The 8,556-nt window shown below is 36.5% G+C and overlaps 1 pseudogene across 1 annotated transcript; it reads left to right on the top strand.

The window, feature by feature from the left end:
- The first annotated feature begins 5,601 nt into the window (after positions 1 to 5,601).
- Positions 5,602 to 8,556, top strand: LOC308638760 (protein-L-isoaspartate O-methyltransferase domain-containing protein 1-like; annotated as a pseudogene). The gene is made up of 2 exons: positions 5,602 to 5,946; positions 6,461 to 8,556. The product of its transcript is annotated as a protein-L-isoaspartate O-methyltransferase domain-containing protein 1-like (transcript).

The following is an 8,556-nucleotide window of genomic DNA, read 5'->3' as shown; positions in this document are numbered from 1 at the left end:
CTCTAAGAATCCTATGGTTTTTCACTGGCATCTATTTTAAAAATCTCTTTTCCACATCTGCTTCTATTTTCTTGGGTCTTCTCTGTCTTTCTTTTAATTAGTTTAGCTAAAAGTTTGTGAATTTCGTTTTTCTTTTCAAAGAATCAACTCTTTATTTCATCAATCCTTTCTATTTTTAAGTGCCTATTTCATTCGTTTCTCTTCTGATGATATTTTTACTTATTTTCTTCTTCTGATTTTGGTTTTGGTTTGCTCTTATTTTCTAAGACTTTTAGATGAATCATTCACTTATTTATTTGGGATCGTCTCTCTCTCTCTCTAACATAGGAACTCATAGCTGTAAACATCCTACAATAATGCTTTTGCTGTGTACTTGCTGTATCCTATCAGTCCTGGTATGTTTTTTTCCATGTTCTTTTTGACTCTAGAATTTTTTTTTAATCCTCCCACAGATTTTTTAAACGACCCACCATTCTTTCAAAGAAGTATTGTTTAGTATCCATATACTAGTATAGTTTTTGTTGTTTCTCTTGCTGTTTATTTCTAGTTTCATTTCATTGTGATCTGACAATGTGTAAGGAATTATTTCAAAATTTTTATTTGTCAAGACTTGCTTTTGGTCCTAAACTGTAATGTATTTTGGAAAAAAAATTCCATCTGCTGATAAAAAGAATTTGTATTCTGCAACTATTCAGTGAAATATTCTGAAGATGCCTATGGAATCCACTTGATGTATTGAATAATTTGGCTTTGATATTTCTTTGCTTTTTGTTTGGATGATCTATCTGTCATATGGGGATATTGAAGTCACTCACCATTATTATTTGGAAGTTTATCTCTCTCTTAATGTCCTGTAGTTTTTGTTTTATAAAACTGGATTCTCTGATGTTCAGTACACATATATTTATAAACACATTTTCTTTGATTAATTGTTCTTTCTATCCAAAAGCAGAGTAGCTATATTAACATTCATAAAACTCTACTTCTTAAAAATCAGTCTTTGTCTCTTCTGACTAATTTTGATTTGAAGTCTCCTTTGTAAGACTTGTGTACAACTACTCTGGATTGATTCCTGATTCCATTTCCTTGGAATATCATTTTTCATTCTTTCACTTTCAGATTGTGTATATCATTGTGAAGTGAGTTTCTTTCAGGCAGCAAATTGTAAGGCCTTATTTTTAATCCAATCAACCATTCTGCATTTTTTTAGTTAAAAAATTAAGTCCATTTATGCTAATAATTATTATTTAAATGTACATTCTAGTTGGTGCCATTTTTGTTTGTTTGTTTTCTTCTGGAAGTTTTGAATATGTTTGCTTCTTTTTCCTTATCCATGTTAGTGATTTGATATCATATTGACTTATTAAAGTTTGATTCTTTCTGAACTTTATCTACTTTCATGATTGTGTTTATATTGCTTAACATTTTGTGTGTATGGTTTCTTTAAGTATCTCATGTAATGCAGGTTTAGTGGTCATGAATTCCCTTAGTTTATGCTAATCTTGTAAGGTCTTTATTTCTGCTTCATTTCCGAAGGAATACTTTGCTAGATATAGTAATCCAGGTTGGGAGTTATATTCTCTTTAGAGTTGGAAATGCATCATTTCACGACATCTAGGCCTTTATGTTTCTATAGATATAGTTTCTCTTATACCCAGTTATACATTTCATTCCCAAGATTTGGGAAAATTTGAGGTTTTATTTCATGGAATAGATTTTGTACACCTTTATCCTGTAGCTCAGCTCACTTGTCTATTCTGATTATCTGTATGCTTGCTGTTTAATGGTTTCCAATAGATCTTATATACTTCTTATTTTTTTCTTACTACTCTCTGAATGTGATAACTGATCAATCTTTTCTTCAATACCTGATATTCTTTCTTCTCTATGATCTAGTCTATTAACAATTGGCTTTCAACAGAGTTTTCTTTTTAACTTGTTGAGCTTTTTATTTACACAATTTCTTTTTATATCTGCTTGATCCTTTTTCAGAATCTCTTATCTTTTTATCAAATTGCTCTTTTATATTCTCCATCATCTCTCCTAATTCATTCCATTGTTTATTTGTATCCTCACTGACATAATTCATCATTTTTTTAAAAAATAAATCTTTTGAATTCTTTGTACAGCATGTCATCTACTCTAATATCTTCGGATTGGGTTACTAGAGAGCTATAAACCTTTGGAGAAGTTACATGCCTTTTTTCATATTTCTTGTGTTTCTATGCTGAGATTTCTGCATTAGTTGAGATGAATATCTCTTCCATTTTTATGTTAGGGTCTAGAGAGCATCTTTCCTAACGTACCCTTGGGATATCAGTTTGTTGTGTAGGGTTGTGATTGATTCCAAGTGGAATTCATAGTGTAGTTTCCTTGTGACTTCTTTAGCTGAGATTAGTGAGTCTTGGCCTAAGGGACCCACTTTTTCTGTTGGTGTTACAGGCGTGGAGTACCTTTGTCAGTTCAGGCAAGTGTGTTGTAGATAGTGGAGCATGTGTGGTATACTCTCTGTGGTTACTTCTCCAGTCTTGGCAGCAATGTGCAATCTGAAAAGGTATGGAAGTAACCTGTATTGAAGTTACTAGTTGATGTGGTGTTGATACTACTGGTTATGAGTTCTGCTCCCTCACATATTGAATTTTGAACATTAGAGAAACACGCAGAGGCAAGCATTTAAAGCAGGGTTTATTTTAAAAGACTTCTCTGCAGAGGGAGAATAGGGATAGTTGGTATCCAAGAAGCAGGTGTTCTGCCCTTTTTCACACGTCCTAGGCTTCCTTTGTTCTCCTGCCCTCTTCCCATTATCATACTCCTTCCTGCTTACAAGACTAGGCATTTGGCTAGGCCTAGGAAATGCTCAGCGGGATGGCCAAAAGATGGGGAACAGGTGGGCTGAAGGGGGAAGGGCAGGATGGAGCAGCCAAGGACACATTAATTAACAACCTTATAGCTCCCCGGAAGAGAGGGGCAATTCCTGGGATAAATTACCTTAGCAACAGATTACAGCTGGGACCTGTTCTTAATAATGGTGAAGGAAGGGCTCTGAAGGAATTAACCTGTCACTCTCTCAGGGACAGTCCCCAACTTCCTGGACTAACTCAAAATTGGCCTCCTAGATCTGCCCTGACTAGATTTACCTACCTATACTGTCTGCCTGTCTAATTCTGGCTTTAGTGTCCACAAGAGTTGAACTATTTTTCACTGTTATCGCTAAGGTGGGGTGTTGTCCAGGAGTGGGACTTCAGGCCTTCTGTAGCCCTAGTCCCTGATCATAAACTGGGGGCTTTTGTTTCCCCTATTCTTTAAATTGAAGTGTGTACTAAAGACTAGGTTATGGATGGAATAAACAGCAGTTCCTCTCAACTGGGCTAAAGGGTATAATTCGGTGGCAAAGCACCCACCCAACGTGTTAAAGGTATTGGACTCAATCCCTACCCTTCTCAGAATAAAGAAATCAAACAGAAATAACAACAACAACAACATAAAAAAATAACCAATTAAAATTATCACAATATCACCAATGACAGTAGAAAATGGCAAAATAATATGTAAAAAGTTATAAAAGTAAAATTTATAAAAAGTATAAGAGGAGGAAAGCAAAAAGGGAAAAAAGAAAGAAGAAAAATATTTTTTAAAAATTGAATAATGAGAAAGAGGAAAAGAGAAAAATATTTTAAAGAATAAAAAAAAGTAAAGCAGGCTCAAAATAAGAAAAAAAATAACAAAATAAAAAAAAAAAAGTCACAAATGTCTTCTAACTGGGATTAGAGGCATGCGCCACCAAATGCCATCAAACTTGGTTTACAAGCCCTTCTTGTTGTTTAAAGTTCAGTAGTTTATAGAGACCAGGAGGGTACACACTCCTCCAGAGGCCCTCAGTCTGTATATCCTGTATACCCAGGATGGGGCAAATGTCCAAATCATGGAGTATCCTAACAATGTCTCTGAAAGTGGGGGAAGCTATCAAATCACTGAATTTTGCGCTAGAGGTGGTATTACAGCAACCCAGCAATTTACCAGCCTAGGTCTTGGTGTTTTCAGACCTAACTGCCACCACAACAAAATAAAACAAATCAAAACAAACAAACACTCATGCTTGTCTTGCTATTTTTCACAGAGAGTGGGACCAGCTACCAGCTAATGTTGAAAATTGCTTTATAGTTTTCTCTAGGTTACCTTTCTCCTTCTCTGTGCTCTTTTAGATTTCCCATCATTTTATTAATTTTTATTAATTCCAGAGTTCCTCCTCTTTTTCTCTCCTGTGAATACAGCTTCTCCTTTGTTGCCCTCTGGCTTTTCTCACTCACAGTGTTGCATGAAGAGAACTTCCATTACATAATCTTTTTTTTTTTTTTTTTTTTTTTTTTTTTTGGTGCTGGGGATTGAACCCAGGGCTTTGTGCATACAAGGCAAGCACTCTACCAACTGAGCTATATCCCTAGCCCCATAATCTTATTCCTTTCTCATGAAACCTTTTCTAACTTTCAAATTTTGAACAATGTGAAAGCTTTAGTTTTTCTTTTTGCAGGAATGCATTCTTCCACTGAGCTTCACTCCCAACTAACATTACCTATTTTAAGAGAGTGACCATTAAAAATAACCTTGGGATATTAGGATAAAAGGGAATATCATTTTGGAATTGTATTTAGTTCTGTATAAGAGAAAATTCAAATAACAATGGCTTTAAATAAGAGAGAGCCTTGTTGAACAGACTGCAGTTGGGGTCTCTCTGAACTACCTCATGCTGAACCTGAAGGCTGAAGGGCTGCCCCCCCAACCTGGGAGATGCCAAGCAAGCTGATAATGGAGATTTTCTGCTGGGTGGGCCTATCCTTCCTAGGCAAACTAAATCTGCATATATATATTTCCTGCCTTTTGTCTCACTTTGCTACCTCTTCTCTTTTAAAAGACTTCTCAGGCTTAGAGATTCCAAGATGGAATGTTTGAAAAAAAAGTTTCTTCTATCTTCCCTCAAAGCTGGCTTTGATTAGACCTGTTTTTCTATCAAATTGAATCTGAGTATCTATGAAACAGCAAACGATATAGTCTAGCTTCTTTTGTTTAGCAACAGTGCCACCTGGTAACACTTTTCTTCTTTCATCATAACAAGGAGCTCCAAGATAGGCAGCTTACTTAGGATGCCAGCTAACTTAGATCTCTGTTTTTGGTTTTTTGTTTCTGTTTTTCTTTTATGGTGGGGATATGAGATGGCTGCAGATGCTCTAGTAATTCCTTCCACATTTGGGGGAGACAAAAGAAACAAAATACAAAGGCAAAATTAAATGTGTCTTCTGAGTTTATTTTCCTCCTCCAAACACAGCTAGCACACAAATGCATACATACATACAAAAACCACAAAAACTCTCTCCTAGGGCTTTCCGCGCATGCCCAACTCTCTGGCGGTACTGGAGGCCAGGACAGTCCTGCTACCCCTGGCGCAGGTCCGCCCCCCCCATCTCCCGCCCTGCCGGCGGCGGTGGCGGTGGCGGCGGTGTTGTTGTGGTGGTGGTGGCGGTGGCGGCCGCCTGGGGCCTGGGAGCTTGCAGAGTCCTACTCCCTGGCTCCCGCGCCGCTGTGGCTGGCCAGATTGACCACCGCCACAGGATCAGTTTATTTTTGGAAATCAAGTGCAGTATTAAAAAGAAAACAAACCACACTACATTATTGTAAACCATTTCTACTGATCTTATTACATTTTTAAATTTATGATTTGATTTGAATATTATCATGGGAGGAGCTGTGAGTGCTGGGGAAGATAATGATGACTTAATTGATAACCTTAAAGAAGCTCAGTATATCCTTACTGAAAGAGTGGAGCAAGCCTTCAGAGCAATTGATCGTGGAGATTACTATTTGGAAGGCTACAGAGACAATGCTTACAAAGACTTAGCCTGGAAGCATGGAAACATACACTTGTCAGCACCTTGCATTTATTCTGAAGTTATGGTGAAAGACCCCCAGACCCTCAAATCCCCCATCCAAAAGAGAACTAGTGTCACACTGGCTGCAAAAGCAAGAGGCAAGTTTATTAATACACAGGCGCCTGCCGGTGCACAGCAAAACCTCAGCCGAAGCTTTGGTGAACTGGCACACCGGGCTTTGGGGTACAGATCTTTTATAGGGAAAAAGGAGTTGTTTTCCACCTAGCACAATAACAGGTGTTTTTGAATCCAGCATACATGTCACTTAAAGGGTAAACTTGTTTTTCACTATGATAAACTTGTTTTTCACTATGATAAACTTGTTTTTCACTATAGGTTCCCGAAAAACTCATTAATCTCATAGGTTTACATTTTGTTTCCTCCCTTTTCCCGCTTATGATCCCAGTTTGCTCAAGCATGTCCTGTGATGTGGGCAGGGTGCCCTTTCTAACAGGTCATGTGGTGAGCTCACCTGTTTACTGCATACTTTCTACTTTTCATAATCGGGCCTTAGGTTATGGGGCTGGGGTCTTTCAATGGAAGCATTGAAACTTCAACCAGGATTATCTTTTCTTAACCTGGGAAGTGGAACCGGATATTTAAGTACAATGGTGGGCTTAATTTTAGGTCCTTTTGGAATAAATCATGGGATTGAGCTTCATTCAGATGTGGTGGAATATGCCAAGGAAAAACTGGAGAGCTTCATCAAAACTAGTGATAGCTTTGATAAATTTGAGTTCTGTGAACCTGCATTTGTGGTTGGTAATTGCCTCCAGATAGCATCTGACAGTAATCAGTATGATCGAATTTATTGTGGAGCTGGAGTTCAGAAAGACCATGAAAATTACATGAAAATATTACTAAAAATTGGAGGCATACAAGTTATGCCTATAGAGGATCAGTTAACACAGATTATGTGAACTGGACAAAATACTTGGGAAAGTAAAAATATTCTTGCTGTTTCATTTGCTCCACTTGTACAACCAAGTAAGAATGATAATGGCAAACCAGATTCTGTGGGACTCCCTCCTTGTGCTGTCAGGAATCTACAGGACTTGGCTTGTATTTACATTCGGCGCACACTTAGAAATTTCATAAATGATGAGATGCAGGCCAAGGGGATTCCTCAAAGGGCTCCACCTAAGAGGAAAAGAAAGCGAGTTAAACAGAGAATCAACACTTATGTGTTTGTGGGTAATCAGCTCATTCCTCAGCCTTTAGACAGCGAGGAGGATGAAAAAATGGAAGAAGATAACAAAGAAAAGATGAGAAAGATCATAATGAAGCCATGAAGCCAGAGGAGCCACCACAGAATTTACTGAGGGAAAAAATCATGAAGCTGCCCCTCCCTGAGTCTTTGAAAGCTTACTTGACATATTTTAGAGACAAATAACTTATATCAAAAAGAATGCCTACTGATGATTCCTTTAGTCTTGAAAATGTAGTGTTTATTAGGAGTTAAAAGAAAGAGAATTATTTGTTTCATCAGAGTGAATCATAGTGGAAAAAATATAACTTGTTTCTCTTAGTAACAAAGATGATGTATTCAGTGATGAAAAAGAAACTCTTTAATAAAATCTATTTTTCTTTAAATCTTGGGAAAATGCTGTTTTAACTCAGTGATTTCAAAGAGGAATGCAGCAATAGTCAAGACTTTGTGTAATATAAGTCCTTTTCTGATTCCCTACAGATTTGTAGAGGTGAGGGTTAGATTTAATTTTATATAAGTAATTGTTAAGCATATATAATCTGATTTGAATTGCTGTTGTTTGCATTTCCTTTATGAAAACTTTCTTATCTAATAAGGAAATCAAATGCTTTGTAGACCTATTTACCTTACTTTTGTTGCAATCACTGTTGCTGAGTTGCTGTAGATATGTTCTGGGCAATATATGAGTGCAATAATAATACAAGATATTGAGTAATTCAGCTTTAAAAAACCCACAAATTTCATGAAATTTTACAGCCCTGCAGCTTTTACTTTTAAATTTATTGCCAAAAGACATGGGGAAATACCTGCTTCTCTTATAGAGATTTTAAGAGCACAGCAAGTGAATATTAAAGTAGAAAGTATATACTTAATACAACTCAATTTGTATGGACCCTTTACATTTTCAGTATTTAAAAATAATGAGGTTATCTTAACTCAGAATTTTCAAAGGTAGTATATTTAGGATTGTTTTTCTGTAGTTCACTGTACAAAGTATTTGTCTTTTTTTTTTTAAATCTATCATCCTCTCTGACTATAATAGCATAGAGAAAAGAGTGAATAAATAAGCACGAATGATCACCACTTTCTCAGATAGCTCCGAATAGCAGGGCCAGAGCAGATGTGGTCAGCTGATGCACTTTAGCAAATGGGACTTCTAGCCTATCTGTATATTTAACTTTACAAGATAGGGATAAACTTGCCTACATTTGCTTTGGATCTTTCTAGTGTAAGAAATATTCACAGAACTTGTATGTAGACACATTTGCGTTAATAATCTGGTTCAGAATCATAGTGTAATCTTTGGGACCTACACCATGTGCATTCAACTTCTTCCCATATTTTTCTGTTTCTTTGGTAAAAATATATATTCATTTTTGCTTAATGTTGCATACTTAAGCTACATAGTGTATCAGTGACAAAACA

This window comes from Spermophilus citellus, assembly GCF_964194105.1.
Source record: "Spermophilus citellus genome assembly, chromosome: X".
NCBI lineage: Eukaryota > Metazoa > Chordata > Mammalia > Rodentia > Sciuridae > Spermophilus > Spermophilus citellus.
Note: the sequence above shows the minus strand (reverse complement) of the source record. Positions and strands in the feature narration are given on the sequence as shown.